Source organism: Zophobas morio, unplaced genomic scaffold (assembly GCF_036711695.1).
Source record: "Zophobas morio isolate AGI-343-1 ecotype UQ-CSIRO unplaced genomic scaffold, CSIRO_AGI_Zmor_V1 ptg000031l, whole genome shotgun sequence".
Classification (NCBI taxonomy): domain Eukaryota; kingdom Metazoa; phylum Arthropoda; class Insecta; order Coleoptera; family Tenebrionidae; genus Zophobas; species Zophobas morio.
The window spans coordinates 12853832-12879434 of record NW_026972136.1 but is presented as its reverse complement, the minus strand read 5'-3'; the positions used below and the strand labels follow the sequence as shown (position 1 = coordinate 12879434).

The 25603-nt window shown below is 31.9% G+C and overlaps 1 protein-coding gene across 6 annotated transcripts in view; it reads left to right on the top strand.

Moving 5' to 3' along the window:
- The window catches only part of LOC135139668 (cytochrome P450 306a1), a 105889-nt gene that overhangs the window by 59101 nt on the left and 21185 nt on the right, over positions 1–25603 (top strand). Inside the window, exon 1 of one of the 6 annotated variants that reach the window (XM_064069978.1) lies at positions 5828–5904. The exons of 4 other annotated variants lie outside the window; for them this stretch is intronic. The gene's annotated coding sequence lies outside the window, so the exon portion shown is untranslated. Of the gene's footprint in view, positions 1–5827; positions 5905–9613; positions 9678–25603 lie in introns of those variants that run through there. One more of the 6 variants, XM_064069975.1, reaches the window with a different exon arrangement.

The following is a 25603-nucleotide window of genomic DNA, read 5'->3' as shown; positions in this document are numbered from 1 at the left end:
CGGTTGAGGACTCCAATGTCAATAAGGGTGGTTTTGCAAAATCAGACTGTATGTCGCATCTATATTAATCTATACTGAGATGCCGCCAGAGCTCCAGCCCTTTGCAGCAAAAAATCGTAAATAGCAATGAAGATCGATCCTGCCATCACCGCACATTTTCGAATTTTTTATTTCGGGATGTAATTTGCCAAATAATATAAAAAATCCAATAAAAAAAAAATCGTGTGACTGGATCGGGCCCCTTGACGAAGCGGGCCCGTGTTCCAGCGAACTCGCCACTGGAGATAATGATTTATCAGTTTAGAGGTTCTACTAAAGTTTGGTTTGTTCAGAAACGCAGTTGCATGTAAGTAAATGTCAGCTCCATTTTCAAAAGGAATTTCCACCATAGATTACAATACAATTTTTAAGAAAAGAGAAAGCTATTTATAGGTTGGTAGTTTATATTTTTTTGTTTTCGTCGTAATTTTATAAGTACTGTACAGCACAATACATGGGAAAAATCCGATTGTGTTTTTATTAATTTGTATTCATTAAGTTTATATCTCGCTTTAGTTTATTTGAAAAGATTTATTATAATTAGAGTATTAATTACTACAACAATTAACGTTATAACTAGAACAAGTTGTCTGTTTGACAATTTTTTTTCCAAGTCAGATTTGGCGTCTAAAAATTGGTTTGCCTGGCAATCCTGTCATCTATATCTACATTGTATTTACAGTAAAACGTCATTTAAAAACAACTGTAATCAAATTGTAACACAATAAAAACCGATTAAAAGCTCAATTAATTATTTGATTGCGATTAAAACGATAATCAGATGTCGCTAAACGCCTGATTAAATTAACGCTTCATTAACTTTAATTTCTTTTAAAACATTCTATAAACTTGCCGGAAGTACTTATATTTTCATTTTGTTAACTTATTCAGAAATCAGAAAAAATATAATTTTAAAGGTCAGAGGTATGTTTTTAAAATACTCAGAAAAAAAAACTTGCTAAATTCTCTTAAAGGTGCGTCGTTTTCACTCGTTTTGTATGCTAGTGCTAATTATAGTAAGTTAACCTTGGTGGAATATTTGGTGCAACCGAAATGGGGTTGTGGGCATTGTCCTCAGCGTGGGCAACAGGTAGACTACCGTCTCGTCTGCCCAGCAAGGTTATTTCCCATCACTATTCAGTTATTGACCCCACAAATGGTCTTTAACGCACCCATTTAAATCTTGATCCATCGATGTCACAGTCGAGTCCGAAAGTGTTGTATGAAAATATGAAAGTGCAAAAGCACTTGGTAGCGCCACGCATCTTCCGAATATGGGTCACAACACACATTCACTCAAAAAATCAACTGCATCTCAGATTTCACCTGATTATAAATAGTAAGTAGTTTACGAGAGAATTTATTTGCGGAAAAGTGCTCCACATTGTGTGCATGCACCACGATGTAAACAAACAACACGACCTCTTGCGGTGCGCTTTTTTCGACAGATTTTGACGAGGAGGGTAACGTCCTGACATAGAAAGGTCGTCAAGGCAGTGAAATCCGAGGGTCAGTGTCCTTTATGAAAGTACATGTACCATGCACACAATATCATTCAGCAGTCACTTTTCTGAAATCTCGATAATATCTAGGACGTCGACCCACTTTGAATGCGAGAATTGGGTTATGCGTTTTTATCATATGAAGAGTAATGGTAGCAAGGCCTCGAGTTCAAGGGTGATCAACGATATCCGATCTCTACACCGCGGGAACTGTTGATGTTTTGTTCGCGTGTCACTTACGATAACGAGGAAATTTTACGCACCATACACTCAATTCGCTTCACTTGTGGAGCACATCGTGCTTCATGTTGTTAACTCAACGATCGGGTTTTTGCAATATACCTGTGTTTGTTCACGTCTAAACATAGAAAAAAAAAAAAAGTTCAGCAGAAATCTGCAACTAAAAATTTTATTGTCAAGAATTACGTTTCACGACCAATATTATAAATAAATAAACAACTTAATAAGCGTGACCGAAATGAATTGTTCAAAACGAAATTTAATAACTGAATCATTTTTAAAATGTCTGGTTAAATGTATGGACTAACCTAAACAAGACACAATCCCAGGGAATTGAAATCCAGAAGACATATGGATATAAAAAATAACCGATGGTCGTAAAAGCTACTGTCGGATTATGAAGGGTTTAAAAAGACAGACTCTATCGGTTACCTGTTATAGATTTGAAAGGACCAGAAAAATGGCTAAAGTTTGTTTGACCACAAAAATCGTAGTAAGTGTAAAGCGCAATGGATTTTTTAACACAAATTGTACTAATGCACCTTTTTGAAAATTTAAAATTAATCCATAAATAGCCAGCAGATAATCTCATACACACACAATTTTAACGCATTGTAGTGTTTTAGCTCACCCTTAAAATGATGAAGAGCTTCTGTATATTATGGTTACTTGGTTTCTTAACAAAATCTGCACTAAACTCGTTTTAGATTTTAACTCCCTCCTGGGTTAATTTTCTCTTATTTGAGTGAATTTTTAGAAAATAATTCTACATAAATGAGTGTCGACTTGAAATTAAACAACTTCATGTTATCACAAAATTTTATGACAAAAAGTGCACTACTTTAGAAGCTAGGAAAGTTTTGTCTGAATAATCTCCACCCAATTTTTAAGTTAGGCAATGTATTGCTCTAATATAATTTTAATTCCGAATATAAATCACTTAAAAATTTTTCCACGATGTATTGTTGAGAAGCCGACAAATGCGGAAAGTGGAACGTTACGTATAATTAAAGATATAAATCTTTTTTTATCAAGCACGCATTCAATTTTAGAAATATTCTCTTAGAGTTGTTTTGTATTAAGTTGATTTTAATATTTCAAGGCCACCTGATACAAATTTGGATCGTTGTCAGTAAGTCAGGGTTAAATAGATAAACATGAATTTAGGCCAAATATTAAATGGTGTAGTGATTAGATGTGTCTTCACAGCTCCAACGTATGAGATAAACTGGGTTAATGACAATAATAATTGAAGTTATGTTATAAAACAAATGATACAAGAATTTTACAAATGTTACTTGTTAATCACAAGAACTGCTGAAGATAACACATATTAATTATTATAAAAGTGTTTAAACATATTTTTAAAGATGCCAAAACCCATCCGGTATTTCAGTTTTTATTTTTCAGACGATATTATGCTATTGGTCAACATATCGGCATGCGATAAAAGGTAATTTGGTCATATACTAAATTGTAAATAACAAGGGAGGTAAAACTTCAAAATGTCAGTAGTCATTAATTACCAATACCTACGGTAGGTTCGTTTTCTTTTTTCAAAATGGCGAATAATAATTATAATTATAATTTTAATTTTGCTTCTTCAATATGATTCTCACATTTGGTATGCTTATTTAACAACAACTTAAGACTTTTTGGATACTTCGTTCATCAATTTATTTACTTTTATCACCAATAGTTAATGGATTTGCCTAAGATTCTATTAAGAGCAGTCACTAGAATGAAGAGGGGTGGGTGGGCGGGGCAATTACTTGTTTATAAAAGACTCTGTTGGAAAAAATTAAAACTTAGCCTCGCCCACCCACCCGTTCTCTCATTTTTTTCTTCTGAAATAAGAAATCAATTTTATAGTAAATAATATAACAAGACGCGCTTTTTTATTCAGTTTTGATCACTCATTCTTATTGGTTCTGAGACGGAAGTTGGATTTTATATTGACACATAGTAGAATGTAGAATAATGTAGGAATATTTTTTTTAATTCCATTTTTACTAAATTTATTTTTTTTAAACGACTGCTGGCAGCGTTTACACTTAAATAGTAAAAGTGAACACAATAAGATGCAATTCTAAACGCCGCCCCCTCTTCTACGGGTCAATGAAATGATTTATTAAGGTGGAGCTTGTGCGAGTGGGAGGAGTTTCGGTAATTTTGCTTTTTCAATATGATTGTCACATCTGGTATGCTTATTTAAGAACAACTTAAGACTTTTTGGGTACTTCGATCACCAATTTATTTATTTTTATCACGAATAGTTAAATGGATTTGCCTAAGATTCTATTAAGGGCAGTCACTGGAATGAAAAGGGTTGGGTGGGCGGGGCAATTACTTGCTTATAAAAGGCTCTGTTGGGAAAAATAAAAACTTAGCCCCGCCCACCCACCCGTTCTCTCATTTTTTTCTTCTAAAATAAGAAATCAATTTTATAGTAAATAATTTACGATTAGCGCTTTTTTTTTCTGTTTTGATCATTCATTCTTATTGGTTCTGAGGCGGAAGTTGGATTTTATATTGACATTGATTGATTGATTGATTTATTAAGGTGGAGCTTGTGCGAGTGGGAGGAGTATCGGTAATTTTGATTTTCCAATATGATTCTCACATCTGGAATGCGTATTTAACAACAACTTAAGACTTTTTGGATACTTCGTTCACGAATTTATTTGTTTTTATCACCAATAGTTGCTTGGATTTGCCTAAGATTCTAATAAAACAATAACGTTGTAATTAACAGTATTGAGAGTAGTCACAGAATGAAGAGGGGTGGGTGGGCGGGGCAGTTGCTTTCTTTTAAAAGACTCTGTTGGGAAAAGTTAAAACTTATTATAATAACGTCATTAACAAGCAAATATATAGGGGGTAGTCTGTGGTCAGAGTCCAAAAATCGCGGCAGAAGCCAACTAGTAACTAGTACGTGCCTCCATTGACACCTGCTGCTAAATCAAATTTGTTCTTTGCTTTAATTAATTTATTTTAATTAACTGAAAGCATAATTAACTGTTTTCTTCATTTCTGTACAGAATTTATCAGTTTATGGAATTTACAAACAAGCTGAACACTATACAGGGTTATTTTTTTTTAATGGAACACCCAGATTTGTTTGACATTTTCTGATGCAGAATAAAAAACTAATTTCAGAAATTATCAAGATGTTATCAAAAAATAGCAAAAAATCACAAAAAACACCTAATGTAAAATCACGTCACCTTTGAAAATACTAATAAATAATAACTATGAGTGGAAGTACAATTTGGCAGTGATGTAATCGATCAACAAAATGTCTCAATGAATTATGTATGATTTTACATAGTGCTAGGTGTTTTTTTGTGATTTTTTTCAATTTTTTTGTGTCAGTAGAAATAAACATGTTGATAATTTCTGAAATAGTTTTTTATTCTGCTTCGGAAAATCCCAAAAAAATCTAGGTGTTCTATTAACAAAAAAATAGGCAACTTTTCAAATAACAAAGTTATTCGACCGTTCCAGGATTTTATCCTAACCCTGTATATACATATAATGGAACCAAAAACAAAAGAGTCTTCCGTCTTCAAGCTGCGGCTCCCAATTTTTTAATGGTAAATGGTAGGTATATAATAGCCCAGCTAAAGATTATGAGTCACCGTGAATTATGGGACAAATTCTGTGACGTACTCTGACTAAACTCATGTGGATAGTTTAAAACAATTGGATTTTTCTAAAAATACCGCCCCAGGCTAATCTACAGATCTAAATTCCTTGTTGACGAAGAAGGAAAATAATATGGGATACAAAATTTTTTATAAACAGTTTTCAACATTTTGCGTCTTTGTGAAAAAGGTAATCGAAAAATTAAAGAATGTTCGTTTCCGCTATATTTCCAAATGGGGGTCTGGAATTTTGAAAGGAATTTTAGTTATATTGCTTATGGTTTACATATTGTTATTTTAGTATTAGTAGTAATTGTAGTAGTAGTAATGGTAGTGGTAGTGGTAGTAGTAGTGGTAGTGGTAGTAGTAGGGGTAGTGGTAATGGCTGTAGTAGTGGTAGGGATAGCCGTAGCAGCAGCGGTGGTGGTAGTGTAGCCGCAACGGTAGCAGCAGTGGCAGCAGCAGCAGTAATAATAGTATGTAGTAGTAGTTGTAGTAGTAGTAGTAGTAGTAATAGTATGGTACATCTTTCTACATGGCAAACTTCCATTTATAGAAAATTAAAACATAAAACCAAGAGAAAATAACAATACAAAAAGCAGAAATGTAGTTAGCAGGAATACTGTATGTTTAAACGTGACTTTTACGAGGACAAGTTGATAAAAAATGCCATTTATACGACATTCGTCCTGTCACATGGCCGTCTGGTTAATCTCATTGTTTTCTTCAAATTTTGTAATTTTTTGCTTTACGTTAGCGTTCGTTTCAAAGTCAAATTTACCAAAATTTGAGATATTAAGTTTGACATTTTTCACAGAACGAATTCTATTTGTATATTTCGTAATTGAAAACTGTTACCATATAAAATATATACGGTAAAATGAGTGTAAATAAGTCAAGTAAAATTTTACTGACGGTTAGAGAGAAAGCGGCTGTGGTCAATAACTACCTTAAATTTGCGTTCTAACCTATAAAAACTTTCTGACGTTAGTGACTCATTCATTTGTTTTTTTGCTGTAAAAAGAATAAACCAAGATTTTAAGTGCAATTTTGCAGAAATTGACAACTGACAGACCGGATGTCATGTAAACGCATAGTACCTAACTATCAAGGAGGCTGTGAACAAACAGATATATTTTAATTACTAATTTAGTATGCTTACAATAACTTTAAAATGTCTGCAAGATTTCAAAGCATTCAGTTTAGCAATTCTTGATTTAAACAATAAAATTAATTGACTCAGTTATTAATTTTTTTGAGACACCCTGTATATCAAATCTAAAAAATATTAATAAATTACAAGTATAGACTCATCATATTTTGTACAATTTAGATAGGATTTATTTGGCAAAATCTTGAGCTAACGTCATCAATTTTTTGGAGGGGGTCAGTGATTAAACATTTATCATGCCTATCATAACCCTGAAACATCTGCAAGATTTCAAAACATTCGGTTTTGCAGATTCCAATTTAAATTGTAAAAATGTTGTTTTATAATTTTGATTTTTTTTTTCCAATAATCTGGACGTTTCGGGTAAAAATTCAACACAGGGTCATAAACTACATGTGTAATTTTACATAATTTAAAACCAATTTACTATGTACAATTTTGAAGTGACGTCGTCATATTGGTGGGGATGATTAGACAAATTTTGGTTTCGTTTTATTATCTACATGATATTCCTAATATAAATACAAAATTTGACAACAAGCGGCTCAGTACTTTCGGAGATTGTCTGTCTAATAAAAATCCGGGACGGCAGACAGACGGACAGACGGACAGACAGACGGAAACGGGAGACCTATTTCTTCGTCCTCTAGAATTCATGATAGGTCGAGAAAACGTAAAAGTGGATAGTCACCCGACGGACTCGATTACAATCCTTCCTTCGCTTACGCTCGGGAAGTAATAAACAAAATCAAAGTAGATTTATAACCCACAAGTATGTTATTTTATAAAATTTAAATGGGCTTTACTCGACTATTTCCCTCAGAAAATTTCGTCCAATAAAATTGTGAGAAAAATCAAATTATGACAAATCATAGGCGATACGTGAACATTTTTTTATCGATCGATAAGTTCCCTGCATCAACCAATGATAGCATAGTATCAAGCGAACATTTCCCCGCATGGACCAAAGAAAACACACTAAATTTTGTAATGATATTAATGACAACTAAGGTAGACAGATTCATGCTAGTTCATAAGATGCTATATGAAAAAATTTTCGCTGGAATCCTACCAGAGTATCTTCTTTCCATAAATCTGCCATTTTATTTAATTCTTCACTTGATAAACTAGAAGACGAAGCTCTTCTCTTTTCCGGTTGCTGTTGTAACGCTTTTATTTTAGCGTCCCGCTAGCGAAATCCACATCTTGAAAAGGGTTAAACACAATGTTTAATTTTCTTTATATTTTTCCTGCAAATTTTTCGCCACTGTATTCCATATCGTCTTAATAACCCCCGTTCTTTTTTTTCATATTATAACTAAAGTCCTTCATTATGGAAACTAGTTCAACAACAGAAGTTTCTTGTTTCAAATCGTTTTTTTTTTTCTTCACAAAAGCTTTGAAACAAGCGCCATGTATATTCTTGAGACTTTTTGGTATTTTCTGGAGTTAAAATCGTAATATTTTGGTCTATTTTTTCCAAGGATTTTTCGCCAAAACGTGTAGAACACATTATTTTGTTGAATTTATAATTTCTGCTGACTTGTTTAGTTTGTTGTGATGACGACGAAAATACGTATAGAGTGATTTTGATTTTTAATTATGAGTGTTTACAACTTTATTCATTAAAAATTAGCATGAGGCCAAAAAATGAAATTTTCTTCAAGAAATAGTCTGCCAAAAGACCCCTCGACCTCGAAAAATTGGCGATAATTTTTCTCGGTCTCGGGATCTTACTATTGAAAACATTTTTCAAGGACGTCCAAACTGTCGGTGGAAATGATTAAAGATTATCTGTCGAACGAAAATTTTTTTGTACTCTAGGGGTCGTGTAACATCGAGAAAACACGAAAGTATCCATTCGTCCGATCAACCCTATTATAATACTTCCTTACGCTTGGGAAGTAATAAAAATCGTCACTTATATAAAAATTATATGGTTCACCGTGTAAGAAAATAGGATTGACGGACGCATTCCAATAACACATAATTGGTTATTACGTCAAAACATTCGAAACATTCCACACATTGCATGTTCCATAAACTAAAGTTTTTTAACTGATAAACACTAAACATTTCCCCAGAAAGCATATTGACAATAGACGGTGTATGTGAGAGATCTGCAGGTTTATTGTTGAAACTGATCACATTTTAAATGTTATAAAACGCTATAACATATTTTGACGTTTCCTTCCACTCAAAAGATTTTGTTTTTTTTGTTCCCTTGTAGGATCATTTTCTGCAGGTAAAAATGTTGACGTATTCAAAATGCAAATTTAACAAAAAATTAATTTCAAACAACCTTCCCATTATTTATGGTGGCAACATCGTTTTATCTGAATGTGTGAAGAGCTTCCAAAATTAGTGCCAGAAGATGTTCATCCTTACTAGAACGTCGAAACAGCATGCAGTTTCATTTTTGGGTAATTTCTCTAATGTGTTTTGTTTTGTTCCTTATCTCGTCACAGTCATTATTCTTAAGTCAATAGTTTGAGCGAATGACAGCAAACGAGTGCGAAATGGCAATGCACCGTCAGTGACCGTTGAAATGATTTTAATTTATTTACCTCGAGCAAGTGACCTTTAAAATATAAAAATTAAAACGATTACAATGACCTTTCAGCTGAACGTAAATCGCATCTGAAGAAACGAGTTCTACAATGTAAGAGAGCAATGTTCATTGTACAGGGGGTCAGCAACCCCCTTTTTGGCGTGTGGGCGAAGCATGAATTTTTTTTCCCACCGTATGATATACGACTCGATTCTTATCCTGATGTTAAAAGGCGATGATTTTTTTACAGGACGTCTGGCGATTGAATACGTTGAACCCCAGAAGTGGTTGTCCTTAGATTTTCATAAAAATGGATGCGTTGCTCTTAAGGTGCTTGACCCAACACTCGTATCCAAGTACTGGACGATGTTGGATGATTCTCTCATGGCACAATCAGACAAACAACAATAATTTATGTATTTTATTCAGGCTACATATTTATGAAGCAAAGAGTCGCAATCTGTGCCCATCGATAAGGCATAGTGATCTGTGAGGTGTCGAAGTAGACTTGCTGTTGTTTTCCTGTAGTAAGTAATTTTTTATTATAGAATTCCCATATCTCTGACTGTTTTGGAGTTCATTAGAGATAGCAATCCGGGGAAAAATAGGTCATCTCAAACTTGACCTCAATGGAGACTTATTTCGTTGAATCATCTTACCAGAAGAAAGCTTTCCGTAGATAGTAATTATTACACAAACATAATTGTCACGTTCGCACAAATCGTGCAATATTTTGAATTATTTATTTATTGTTTGTCGAAAGAAGGTTCAAAAAATTTCCCGTTATTGCGAAAATTGTTTCAATCTTGTTGTGAATATAAATTAATATACAAATGCATAACCACAAACTTGTATCCCAAGACAAATTTTCACGCAAAACCGTATCTTCGCAAATAACGAATTTACAGTCTCTACTAACTTGAAAATGTAACAAATTACCGTATGTTGCCACAGTTCCTACACAGGACACTATGACGTTATCAACTCAACGTAGTCGCAATAAAAATCTTACCGCCTAAGGAAGTGTGATAATAGGGTCAACCCGATGAATTGTTACTTTTATGTTTTCTTGACGTTTCATGACCCCGTAGAGTACGAAAAAGTAGGTCTCGCATTTCCGTCTGTTTATCGTCTGTGTCAATTTTTATCAAAGAGTTAATCTCAGAAACTACTAGACCGATTGTCGTACATATATTACATAATATAACTATATTATACGTATGTTAGGAATATCGTGTAGATGGTAAAATGATAACCAAAATTTGTAGCGCTAATTATAACGATTTTTAAATAAGCTATCTAACTGGCGTAGAAAAATGTTAACGTATAAATCATAGACATAGGAATACTACAGCAGTAAGATAACAATAATGAGTAATTATATGATAAGAGTTGCCAAAATTTACAATATTGTTGACTTTGCAAAAGCATGTGTTATTTTGTTTCTTTGCTTGACAAAATTTTTATGACGTGAAGTTTTCGGTATAGTAAGGTCAAGGATACGCCACGAAATTGTTTTTGTGTATTTACAACAAATTAGTGTCGTAAATCATGTGCTGTATCATATGTTCATCACTCACATATACATTGAAAATGATTAATTAAATGGCGAAAATTTAATAATATTTAGTTTGGTCCTGCAAAACTCTAAACTGGATTTCCACTTCCAAAAGAGTATTAAAAAAGTTGTCGTTTGTCGGATGGGGCCTATTGCAATAGTTACATATATGAAGTAGCTTAACCTAAGTGTCCCCTTGAGAGTAACTCCCACGAGTGTTTTGATTTTATACCGCCTTTAGTATTAATTTGCCATGACATATTTCGGAGATCGCACTCGGAACTCAGGTAGATGCAGTTCTTATCCATTTGAGGGCAGTCCCTCCCACAGTTGTACGAGCTGATCCGGAAGAATTTCTCCCAGGTGGAAGCGTAGCTTTACACGCTCGGAAGAAATGACTATTTTAATGTTTTCTCGACATTTGGTGGCCCCCAAAGGTACAATCGCACGCAAATGTTTTGAGCCTATGGGCGGATCATTTTTGCCTGTCGTCACCGAAGGAGGCGGTCCAAATCGTCCAAGGGCAGAATTTGTAGGTAGGCTCAAACTACAACGAAATTTACGTGTTGACCAAATTCTTACCCTAAATTAGTTTTAATTTTATAAATACCCTATCTAAAATGTTCAGAATATGATGAGTCTATACTTTTTGATTTACCATTCCATTAATATTTTTTGGATTTGTTTATACATACAGGGTGACTATTGAAGAAATCAAGAATTGCAAAACTGAATACATAGAAATCTTGTCAATTAGTTAGAAAAAAAAAAACCTGTCCTGCTCTAATAACATCGAGAATATGCTCAAAATCACACTAATATTAGGTCTAATTGTGCCGACCATACTTATAAAATTCACATTAAAGTAAGTCACGGACATTTTTTGAAGTGTATTACATTTCAAAAAGCAAAAAAAATGTTCAGTTTATAAACTTCATAATTTTGGTTTAAAGTTTATCAATCATATTTGACGCTTTATTTTATCCGTTCCATTTGTTATCCTTTACTGCGGTCTCTCTTGGGTCGAGGTGTAAGACCGGACCGAACGTTCTTCGACCGATAGGATAATTTATTACTTCCGTCATCTTTTCGGTGACAAATTTAATCTTTGCATACTTCAGCGTAGTTAGTGAACTCGTTGTGACCACTGAAATATACAAAGAGTAAATTTTGAAATGGAACGAAAGTCGAAGAATACTTTCAAAGCCACGATCAAAATGTATTTGCTTATCTTCGCCAAAAAATGCATGACGTCATCGTAAAATTTGATATGATGAGTCTATACCTGTGATTTATCATTGCAGTAATATTTTTTAGATTTACTTATACAGCCTGTCTCAAAAAAAGGTCACTTCGATTTTCGATTTTTCGTTTTTTCGACCAACAGTTTCATCGAATTAGATTTTTCAGTTTCCATTTTTCTATCAACTTTTCGATTTTATTACTTTCCAATTTTCTGATTTTTCAAGTTTGCGGTATTTTGAATTTTCGAGTTTTCAGTTTTTTCGTTTTTCGATTTTTTAATTTTTCGTTTTTTTGATTTTTCGATGTTTCGATTTTTTGATTTGCCATTCTCTCAATTTTCGATTTTTCGTCTTTCCATTTTTAGATTTTTGGATTTTTCTGTTCGTCAGCTTTTAGACTTGGCAATTTTTTTGCATTTTTCGATTATATTTTACTTTCCGATTTTTTTGATTTTTGAATTCTCGATTTTTCAATTTTCCGGTTTTTTAATTCTTCTATTCTCGATTTTTCGATTTTCCATTAATCATTAAATTTTCCATTTTTCGGTTGTTTTATTTTTCAACCTTCGATTTTTCAACTTTCGATTATTCGATTTTCCATTTTCTGATTTTACGATTTTTCGATTTGCGATTTTTCGATTTTCGTTTTTCCGCTTTTGTGGTTTTTAGATTTTTCTGTTTGTTTCAGTTTTTATGGTTCTGCAATTTGTTTTATTTTTCCATTTTTCGATTATTTTACTTTCCGATAGTTTGATTTTTGAATTTTCGGTTTTTCCATTTTTCGATTTGGGATTTTTCAATTTTTCGGTTTTTTAATTTTTCATATTTCGATTTTCGATTTTTCAGATTTGTGGATTTGTGTCCGTTTTTTCGATTTTTAGAATATTGATTAATCGAATTTTCGACTTTTGAGCATTTCGATTTTTCGATTATCATTTTTACGATTTTTCAAAATCTCGATATTCGAGTTTTCGATTTTCCATTTTTCAAATTTTCAATTTTTAATTTTGCTTTTTAGAATTTTCCCTTCTTCAGCTTTTAGATTTCAATTTTGTTACTTTCCGATTTTCCATTTTCGATTTTATTTTTTTTCGATCGTCGTTTTTTCGATTTTCATTTTTCCGATTTTTTGATTTTTCAATTTTTAGGCCTTGCAATTTTTTTTACTTTTCGCTTTTTGGAGTATTTGTTTCATCGAATTTTCGATTTTTCGAGTTTTCGATTTTCGATTTTTCGGTTTTTCCATTTTCCGATTTTCCATTTTTAGATATTTTTCGATTTTTTTTGATTTTTCGATTTTTCTGTTCGTCAGTTTTGAGACTTTGCAATTTTTACTTTTCCACTTTTCTATTATTTTAGTTTTGGATTATTCGATTTTTGAATTTTGTTTTTTTTTCATTTTTCGATTTCCGATTTTTTAATTTTTCGATTTTTCGGTTTTTTAATTTGTCGATTCTCGATATTCCGATTTTCGATTTTTTGATTTTCCAATCTTCGATTTTTCAATTTCCAGTTTTCGATTTTCCACTTTTTGATTTTACGATTTTTCGATTTTTCTGTTCGGCAGTTTTTAGGCTTTGCAATTTGTTTACTTTTCGATTTTTCGATTATTTTACTTTCCAATTTTTTGATTTTTGAATTGTCGACTTTTAGAGTTTTCAATATTATGAATTTTCTAATTTTCGGTTTCCCTATTTTTCGATTTTTGATTTTTCCATTTTTCGGTTTTTTGATTTTTCAATTCTCGGTTTTTCAATCTTGCAAAGTTTCGATTTTTTAGATTTGTGAATTTACAGTTTTTCGATCGACCTACGTATTAGATTCATTGAATTTTCGATTTTCGGCTTTTCCATTTTTAGATTTTTGATTTTCCAGTTTTGTATTTTCAGATTTTCTGTTTTTCGCATATCTGATTTATCAAATTTTCGATTTTTCGGTTTTTCGATTTTTCGATATTTGGTTTTCGAATTTTCGATTGTTCAGTTTTCCATTTTTCAGCTTTTAGACTTCAATTTTTTTACTTTTCGATTTTCCAAATTTTCGAGTTTCAATTATCAGATTTTTGATTTTTCGATTTTCTTTTTAAATCTTTGAATTTTTCGGTTTTGATTTTTCGAATTTTTGATTTTTAATTTTTCCATTCTTCGGTTTTTAGACTTCAATTTTCTTTCTTTTAAATTTTTCGATATTCTATTTTCCGCTTTTCAGAATTTTCGATTTTCAGTTTTCAGACTTTCGATCATTAGAATTTTGGATTTTTCAGTTTTATGATTTTTCGATTTTTAGAAAATTTGAGTAGTCGAATTTTCGATTTTTCAATTCATTGATTTTTCCATGTTCAATTTTTCAATTTAAATTTTGCGATTTTCAATTTGTCCATTGTCGATTTTTATAATTTTCGGTTTTTCAATTTTTCTATTCTCAACTGTTAGACTTCAATTTTGTTACTTCCCGATTTTTTGGTTTTCGATTTTCCAATTTTCAGAATTTCCAAGTTTCTTTATTCAGATTTTCGATTTTCCACTTTTTCGATTTTAGATTTTTCGAATTTTTGTTTTTCCAATTTTTTGCTTTTTCGATTTTTCTGTTCGTTTCAGCTTTTAGGCTTTGCAATTTTTTTTTTATTTTTGTTTTTGATTTTTTTAATTTTCAATATTACTTTTCGATTTTTTGGTTTTCCCGTTTTTCAATTTTCGATTTTTCGATTTTTGGGGTTTGTGAATTTCGACTTTTCGATCGACCTAGGTATTTGATTCATTGAATTTTCGATTTTTTGATTAGCCATTTTATTTTTTTGATTTTTACGATTCGTATTTTTCGATTTTCTGTTTTTTGCATTTGTGAATTTCATTTTGTCAGATTTTTGATTTTGCGCATATTAATCAAATTTTCGAAAAAGTTACCATGAATAATAATAATAATAATAATAATAATTTATTAACTTTCAGAAAAATCTACACAACAATTATAATAGATTTAAGAAAGAATTGTCAAAGCAAAACAATTAACATAAAGGTACAGTACATTAGAAACTTATACATTTAATAAAATATAGCGGATATGCTATATTAGAAATTCGCTAATTGCGTAATAATTTTTTTTTAATAGAAATTTTTTTATTTCAGATTTAAAGACAAGAAAATTAGACGCATTTTTAATGTTGCAGTCAAGACTGTTAAAAAATTTGCAGCAATTAAAATGCAAACTTCTCTGATAGTGAGCTGTCTTGTGCTGTCTTGGTAACAACAAATCCTTGTGTCTTGTATTGTGTTCGTGTTCTGTTCTATTATTTTTGAAGTTGTTTATGTTTTTGTATGTGTATGATAAAATTTCACATATATATAAGCTTGGCAGCGTCAGGATTCCGTGTTGGTGAAAAGTTGATCTACAAGAGTGTCGGTTTTTTAGGCCCCCTAAAATTCTTACTGCCCTTTTTTGTAATATGAATACACGGTTAAAATCAGGAGAAAGGCCCCAGTGCGTAATACCGTACTTTAGAAGACTCTGAAAGTTAGCAAAATAAAGTTGCTTTGCCGTGGAGAAGTTACATTGTCTCATTATGTTTTTGAGAGCATAGCAGACAGACGCTAATTTAGATGCTTACAAAAACTTCAAAACATCTACAATATTTCAAAGCATTCAATTTTGCTATTCTTGATTTCTTCAATAAAATAAATTGACTCAGTCATTAACTTTTTTGAGACACCCTGTATAACCAAATCTAAAAAATATTAATGCAGTGATAAATCACAAGTATAAAAACTCATCATATTTTATACATTTAAGATAGGATTTATTCTGCAAAATTTTGAGGTGACGTCATAAATTTTTTAGAGGGGACACTCGACAATATCGTTTTTTATTTATTTATTTATTTATTATGAACATTTAAGAGTATTTTATTGGAAAAAGTGATGAAATTTTTTATACGGAACAATTGGTCGAAAGATGTTAGAAAGCAAAATAATTCCTGTCCGTACCATCGTTACTCACGAACGAAAGTGACCATTATTTTATGGGAACAACTACCTGCTAAATCTTCTCCGACAAATTTGAGAGAACTGGTGTGAGCCATAAATACTTCTTACCAAATGTAAATTTCGTTGTAGTTTGAGCCTACCTACAAATTCTGCCCTTGAAGGATTTGGACCGCCTTCTTCGGTGAGGGCAGGCAAAAATGATCCGCCCATAGGCTCAAAACATTTGCGTGCGATTGTACCTACTAAAAGATAGATCACCCTGTCTGTTTACTGGCTTGTCTCCCATCCCTCCAGATTTTTATTAGACAGATAATCATCGGAACTACTGAAATGGTTGTTAAGAATATAAAGAAAATCATCTAGATGGTACAACGCTAATCAAAATTTGTCTAATCATCCAATGGTGTGAGGACTTTCCCTCAACATTTTGTGTAATAAAAATAACTTAAATTATATAAGATAATATACTCCGTTACTTGTGCTTTATGAATCCGCCCTGTTTTTGTTTGTTATTATTAATGTTATGGTTTAAACCTTTTTCTTCTTTAGTTACATAATACGTAGCCACGGAAACGGTTTTACAAGCTCTAAAGGAAGTACTAAGAAAACATGAAATTAGACAATCATCAAAATGATCCTAGGTATATTGTATAAGATATACTTTACAGTTTAACTTAATTTTTTCAAAGCAAGTGCTATAAAATGGAAATGCAGGACATTAGAAACCAATACATGTTTTTTCTAAGCAACGTTATCTGAATTTATAAAAAACAAATATACGTTTAGAAACTTTTTTTTATATTATTTAGATTAAATGCACTGGCAGTGAAAATGCAAATGTCACTTTTTTGTATAATTAATTTATGTGTAATTAAAGGTTTTATTATTTAAATGTCTTGGAAAATCATAAGATTTACTTTGAACGCGAATACTTCCGTCATACAATGTTAAAGAACGTCTTAACATATTCGATTATATTTAATTCATTTGAAAATATTTTTAGATCATATTTTATATTAGAAATAAAAACAGAAATAAACATATTTTTGTAGAAACATTGAAATTTTGGGTAATTACTAATTACTTACGTACTAAAAACATTATATGGTAAAGGTGAATAACATTCAAATTATCAGTTATCACACTGGACTATTGGACTTGAACTTCCTTGCTATCCGCTATCCGCATTCTTGTTTATTCATTCCACAAGTATATGCAAAACAGATTTGTTGTAATTCTTGACGTTTTTCATAGAAATCAAACCAAGCCAACAAAAGGTTGTATGTGGTAGCGTGCAAACAATATTCTAGGTACTGTACAAAGACTAATATGTACTTCATCATAGGTTTAAATTATTCAGGTATAGAGTGTCCAGATCTATGAAAAAAATCTCCATTGCCACTCCAATGCTAAAACCGAGTCCACCAATTCCGAATCGTTCAAAAATATATAGATATTTGAAATCGTAATAAGTATACAATCAAAATATGCATTCTATCTATATTGGTATATTACATACCGAGGTGGAAAGGGATGCATTCCCTTCGAGAGAAAAATAGTTCACCGAAGGTCAAGGCTCCGACGTGAACTCTTTCTCGAGAAAGAAATTTAACTTTCCCCGAGATTTGTATATGTACTTACAAGAAATTTCGCTTAAAGCAGACAAAGTCAAACATAGCCCCATAAGAAACAATGTGGTCAATGACCCCGTTCCACCGAAGATCAACGAATTGCGTTCGGCAAATACAACTTCTGTGTCGGCCGGGTAATATCCAAAGGTGGATATTCGATTATTTCGATAATTCGTATTATCGCATTCAACCGCAGACTACACACGGTACGGTCGATCTGTGCATTCAGCTTGATAGCTTTTACAGAAATTTAATTCAACCGGAGAACCTCAACTCCTCTCCAGGTCGGGTGTTCACTAATCCGACACCTTAAGGGGGAGCTGAAGTAGATTTCGGCATAGGGGAAATAATGTAAAACGGGGCACGTGTTTTACGGAAAACCCTTGGTCCAATCACAACAATTTTTCGTATATATAATCCACGGAAAAAACTCTACAGATCTGCTTTTTAGTTTTTTGAAAAAACTGTATTTGAACATACTTTTTAAGCTTTACAATTCCTGAAATTTTGAGTGTTTTTATTATTTAGGACTTGTAAGGAAAATTTCCAAATTTTACTTACAGACATCTGTAGTAAATTTACTTTGGAGTAGATATGTTTTTGAAAAATGAAAATCGGATAATAAATAAACTCTAAAACACATGCCGAAAAAACAGATTCGGAAATATTTTTCAAGCTGAGTAATTTTCTGGTTTACTGGGGATGAGAGCAGGTATACGCCTAAAGAGCTTAACTTATCACTCATAGTTAAACGGATTAAAGTGAAGAGGCCAATTGTGTTACGATTCCGGAGATTTTTTTATTAGAAATTATTTAGCTAATTTTCACAAAAATTCACATTTTATTTTCTTCTTACTTTTGGTCTACACAGTGATTGGTCAGAGGATCCTAATATTAGTTGGCAACTGGCATTTGTAGCAATATATATATATATACAAGTGGTTACAGTTTGTGGTCATTTTATCAATCTGAAAATGTATCTGTTCATTAGAATACTACATTGATATAAACAGGTATGTACGTTTGTACGTATTTCACAAGTTAAATACCAGTAGAAACTTAAAAATCATAAAAAGTTCTAACAAGATTTCTTTCTGTTAATAGTATAGATTGATCATATCTTTTATGTTTATTGCTAACTCAGGGGAAAGATTTTATGACTCACACGTTACATCTTTCAAGTAAAATAGAAATAGATTTTGTATTTTGGAAATATATATTTTTACAAAAAAAAAAAATTAAAATGATTTCTTGTTTGAGAGTCGTCAATGTCATTTTCTTCAACAGGAACTCCATAGTTGACGGAAAAAACTTTTTAAATTTTAGTCGCCACAGTCGTATTATATTTTAAAATACATTATTTGGTAAAAGATCTAGCATAATCAAATGTTTATGTTCATATACCTATAGCTGTAGAAAAACTTTCAAAAATTTTCACTCTTCAAAAAAAAAAAAGTTGCCATTTAAAAATAGGTCAATGACAATATAATTTAAAACAAAAGACAATCAACATACAATTTTTATGTAGCGATGTACAGTTGCAACCCCCCAAAATTGCACGATTTTTCGTTGTTATGGAATTTTTTGAATTTTTAAATTAATGTAAGTCTGGCTATTACCAGTGACGTAGCATTTTTGAATAAACAAAATGTCAAATTTGACAAACTTTGTTATTTGAACGCCCATTTGAACATATCTATATACATTTACAAAAGAGAAAATTATCCTGTATTTTGGAAGGCCACAACTGTACATGTTGAAAATATTTAGAAAATCGAACTTAAAAATTTAAATATACATACCTATCAAAATTAAATGCAAACAATTTTACTATAATGTTTGTTTTTTCAAGCAGAATGCCTCTTTTTACCATAAAATGGACAAAAAGAGTAAATAACGAACATGTATATTACTACCAAATGCAAGGACAGTTGCACATAACGAAAAAGAAATCTTGTATTTTTGCCATTTGGACACTCAAAGGGGTTAAAATTACATACGTTGGATATGACGAAAAATTTTGTAAAAAAATGGTTCTAAAACTCCAAAAATTTTATTACGGATGCGTTCTTCCGGAACTTGTTGATCCTAGGAGACGTAGGGTATTATCTATTCGAAATCCTGATTATATTTTAAAAACACGCAGAGAAAAAAAATCACTAAAAGGTAAAAAACAACTTTAATTTTAAGTTTAATAAAACTGATGGTTATTTTTTTGTTGTATTAATTCGTCATTATTAATTTTATAAATTTGACATCTTTTTAAATTATCATTCTCTGTTTTTCGGAAAGTTTGGTCGAAATTAGTTTCAAGCAAATTTTTTATAATCTATGTATCTGTCTGTCTATAAGCTGTCTGTCCAATTTTGAACGTATGCCTCCCCTTCATTCTTACATACTTTTTTTATTTTTTTATTACTATAAATTATACTCCTATTGCATACTACTTATGTATAGATTATTATTTGCTCGTTTTGAAAATATTTAATATACTTACTAAATCTGTCACCTCTAAAATGGTAGTTTCATTGTCTGTTATTCTTCTGGTTTATATTGATCAACATGATGCCTTTCTTAATACAAAAAAAAAAAAAAAAACGTGAAGATTATTTAGATAATTGTAAAATTTACCTGCAAAATAGAAAATAAACATACTCGACCTGTAACAACCAGAGGACGGACGACCGTCCTCAGGTAATTTATTCAGATAAGGAATTAGTACAGTCACCCATCCAAGTAGAGATTTTCGGTGCTAATAATTCGCACCGACAAAATATTTTACTTCAGCTCCCCCTTAACTCCAGTCCTCGGTCATCTGCAATTCTGGGGTATGGTATTAACTCCGGTCCGGAAACATCTACTTTACTCTACTTAATTACGCTTATTTAATGCGGGAACACATTTAATTCATATTAGATTAGTACCTAAGTGAAGCATATATTAAAAAGTAAGAACACTAGGTCCACGTGATCGGTAGAGCACTAATACATTTTTCTTAGTTGTTTTAATATGCGTAGACTTCTTTTCACAACAAGAAACTTAAAGCAGGTTTAAAATGGAAAATTTGTATAATGAAACATGATTTTGCAATTAAGCTATAATTACAAAATCCATATTTCCTTGTGAAAATGTACCATTTTTACCATGTTTTAAGTTTCTTGTTGCGAAAAGATGGCTATGTATATTAAGAAAAAAAAAGGCAAAATATAAGCCGCCCTATCTCAATTCTGATGATTTTTACTTCCCGAGCGTAAGCAAAGGAAGTATTGTAATCGAGTCCGTCGGCCGACTCTCTACTTTTACGTTTTCTCGATCTTTCATGACCCCTAGAAGACGAAGAAATAGGTCTCCCATTTCCGTCTGTCTGTCCGTCTGTCCGTCCGTCTGTCCGTCTGTCCGTCTGTCCGTCTGCCGTCCCGGATTTTTATTAGACAGATAATCTCCGAAAGTACTCGACCGATTGTTGTGAAATTTTGTACTTATATTAAGAATATCATGTAGATGGTAAAACGCTAACCAAAATTTGTCGAATCATCCCCACCACTAAAGCGATGACGTCACTTCAAAATTGTACATAGTAAATGGGTTTTCAATTGTATAAAATAACATAGTCCTACACATGTAGTTTACAACTCTGAATCGACTTTTCACCCGAAACGTCCAGATTTTTGGAAAAAAAATCGAAATTATAAAACAACATTTTGAAATTTAATTTTTAATCTGCTAACCAGAATGCTTTGAAATGTTGCAGATGTTTTAAGGCCATAAAGAGCATCATAAATCTTTAGTCAAAAAATATTTGCTTATCCCCTCCAAAAACTAGATGACGTCAGCTCAAAAGTTTGTGGAATAAATCATATCTAAAATGTACAAAATATGATGAGTCTGTACTTGTGAACTATCACTCCATTAATATTTTTTGGATTTGCATATACAGGGTGACTCAAAAAAATTAATGAATGCGTAAATATATTTTATTGATTTAATCAGGAACTACAAAACCGAATGCTCTGAAATCTTGCAGATGTTTTAAGGTCATAAAGAGCATAATAAATGTTTAGTCAAAATATATTTGCTTATCCCCTCCAAAAACTTGATGACGTCAGCTCGAAAGTTTGCCGAATAAATCATATCTAAAATGTACAAAATATGATGAGCCTGTACTTGTCATTTATCACTCCATTCATATTTTTTGGATTTGCATATACAGAGTGACTCAAAAAAATTAATGAATGCGTAAATTTATTTTATTGATTTAATCAGGAACTACAAAACCGAATGCTTTGAAATCTTGCAGATGTTTTAAGGTTATAAAGAGCATAATAAATTTTTAGTCAAAATATATTTGGTTATCTTCTACAAAAAACTGATGACGTCAGCTCAAAAGTTTTCCGAATAAATCGTATCTAATATGTACAAAATATGATGAGTCTGTACTTGTGATTTATCATTCCATTCATATTTTTGGATTTGCATATGCAGGGTGACTCAAAAAAATTAATGAAGGCGTGAATTTATTTTATCGATTTAATCAGGAATTACAAAACCGAATGCTTTGAAATCTTGGGAATATTTTAAAGTTATTATAAGCATGGTAAACTTTTGTTCAAAATGTATTTGTTCATCCCTCCTAAAAAAATTGATGACGTCACTCTTAAATTTTGCTGAATAAATCCTATCTAAAATGCAAAAAATATGATGAGTTTGTACTTGTGATTTATCATTCCATTCATATTTTTGGATTTGCATATGCAGGGTGACTCAAAAAAATTAATGAAGGCGTGAATTTATTTTATCGATTTAATCAGGAATTACAAAACCGAATGCTTTGAAATTTGTTTTATGCGTTCACTTGATACCGCGAATGTGAAATAGACATGTTTATAATCAACCAATTGTGAATTTCACCGTCAAGAATTAAAATAAAACCCAATGTTTTATATAATAAGCGGAAGTCGAAGCAATAAAACCGGCGGTCGTTTTGTTTACAGTTTCTGTGTTTGGCTCTCACGTATGCTGTTACGCCTGTCATCTTAAATTAAGAATGTTTATACATACACGATTTTCAGTTGCCTCTGATACGTAGGTATACGTGAGTAAATTGTTTCGTTATTTTATTGATTATTACAAATCAATATTCAAACGACCCAATTCATTTTCCCGAAAATTTGAGAATATAATAATTTTATTCTTAGTATTACACTACATCTATCCCAACTGATATACGTGTCCTTGCAAAAATGTTGATGACGTCATCGCAATTTTTTTTTAAATTCCCACTACAAAAATGTAATGAGAAAAAAAACACAATAGGCATGCAGTCGTCAAGTTTCCGACAGCAAGGGAAGTACTGTCTACACTCTTTAGACCAATTTTTTTTATTCGTCGTGAGCCGAGAGGCGAAACTTAATTGTAAAATAGTATGAAACAATTTGTTTCCAGCGAGTAGTAATACCTCCTACAAGAATTACCAACGTTTTTGTCGCTACTCCCTCGTGCTTTGGTAAAGTAATTCCCCCAATATACGTCCCACTATGTACACAATAATCAATCCCAGCTTTTATATCCATTTCGTCCAATGCCACCATACAATCCCTCCCAAAATCCTGATTAAGCGATTCACATTTAATTTTCAAAAATCCTGTAATTTCAAGCAAAACTCCAGATTTAAACTCTAAAATTTGTAAATGAAAATTCAATGTTCGAATAGCTGGAAATGGTAGTTTCATTTTTCTTAAAAAGTTATATCCACTGGTCCCACATCCAAATTTAAGCTTCAAAGATTTAGTGATTGTTTGCTTGGAAAATTTTTTGAATTTTTTCCCTTTTGGAGCCTTAATTTGATCCTTTGTTAATATATTTGCCAAATTTTTTCTTAAACTTGCAGTACACACTTTTTGCAAGTATAATTTCTGGCTTAATTTTTTTGCACTTTAACGGTTTAGACGAAACAAATTTTGGCCAGAGAGGTTGAGAAGAAAGAAAATTATTTGACAGTTTATTTAGTAGTACCATCATCAACGGCACGCCTGCAAGGAGGAGCTTGTAAACAAGTCCTTCATGCCAGACACTGTCGAAAGCTTTGGCCACATCGAGAAAGACTGCGCCTGTGAATTGCTTCTATTCAATTGACTTTGTTGCGGATTCTACGACCCGAAAAACTTGGTCCGAGGTGGAATAAAGTTAAATTACAACTAGAATTTCTCCCAATTCACCAGTGGTGTAGGTCTTCACCATTGGAGTGGAGGGACAATTTTGATAATTAACTATATATTTCCTTTCAAAAAGTTCCAAGACGTTCGTACATGTAAGTAAGTTTGAATTTTATTATCTGCGGATTTTTTTCTCTGTTTTATCTCTATTTTTAAATGTTTAACACCTGTCCACCTACATATTATTATTGTGATAAAAAAAAATCTACTTAGTATATGTATTACGTATGTAGTTAATGAAAACTCTCCACTAAACAGAAGGTCCGTTTCAAGTGTCATCTTTTTACACGAGATTATTAGGGGCCGAATATCTAGCCAAGCTTTACATAATGAAATTAATCTTAAATGTACCTAGATGTCAGCTAACAATTTCCTGTAGTATTCCTAATACACTTCAATTGTGCTCTTTTGTACTGCTTTCTTTTGTACAGTAGTACTTGTAGTAATAATCACTTTAATATTTCACCAAAATTTCAGTAGACCTTGTGTAAAAAGAATTATTAAAATTACAATATCGTTACCTACAACCAGTGGTTGGAAGTAATTCAATTGCAAGTAATTCATTACTATAATTCAATTCCTTTTCAAGTAATGAGTAATTGTAACGGATTACTTTTTTTGAGTAATTCAGTCACTTTTACAATTACTTTTAACCCAAATGGTTTACCTGACCTGCATGGTTTGCCCTCACAAAGAGAAGATAAACCCAGTAGGGAGTTAAAATCTATAAGGAGTTTAGCACTGAATTTGTTAAGAAACCAGGTAACCATAATATACATCAGCTCTTCATCATTTTAAGGGTGCGCTAAAGTATGTTCCAGCATAGCGAAATACGTATAAACTTCTGCCCAAGTTTTTTCCAAAAGTATATGTACGATTGTAATAAACTTCACACCGTTGAAATGAGCGTAAAAAACCCTGCCTAGACTGCTTTTCCGTTTTTTAAATTTTGTTGTCAAAAAAAACTACAACGTGTTAAAATTGTGATGAGTATGAGATTGTCTGATTTTTGGTATTTATGGATCAATTTTAAATTTTTAAAAAGGTACATTAGTGGAAATTGTATTAAAAAATCCATTGCGCTTTACAGAAATGGAATATCTTAATAAATAATTGAGTAAACATGGGCAGAATATTTAAAATTCGTGGTCAAACAAACTTTAGCCATCTTTCTGGTTCACTCAAATCTACAACAGGCAACCGATAGAACCCGTCCTTTTAAACCCCTCATAATGAGCCAATAAAATTTTATGAGTGTCCACCCTCTAAGGTTTTCTAAATTTAATCTGTAAGTCACAACGCCAAGTAAGAGGCAATTAAAGACATACTTGGCGGTTAAATTATCTTCTAAGTATTTACGACAGGGACGTAGATTTACGAGCATCTTTTTTGTTATTTGCGTCCACAGGTAATTATCGGATTATATGTATTTACAGTTTTTATTTATTTACGATACACATGTAACTATACATTTCTGTCAGATTTAAGAAACACGTATTAGGCAAAAATTCATTTTTTAGAGGGGCATCATCCTATTGTTGGTGGGGATGTTTATACAAATTTTGGTTAGCGTTTTACCATGTAGACGATTTTCCTGATACAGTGTAAAATTTGTTAACAATCGGTTCAATGGTTTCGAAGATTATCTGTATTCTGTAAAAATCTGGATATGCGACAGACAGACGAACAAACAAACAGACAGGCGAAAACGGAGGATCTATTTTTTCGTACTCTAGGAGTCATATAACGTCAAGAAAATATAAATATTCAATAGCCTCGATTCCTATGCTTTCTTAATTTACACCCAGGAAGTAGAAAGATACTTATT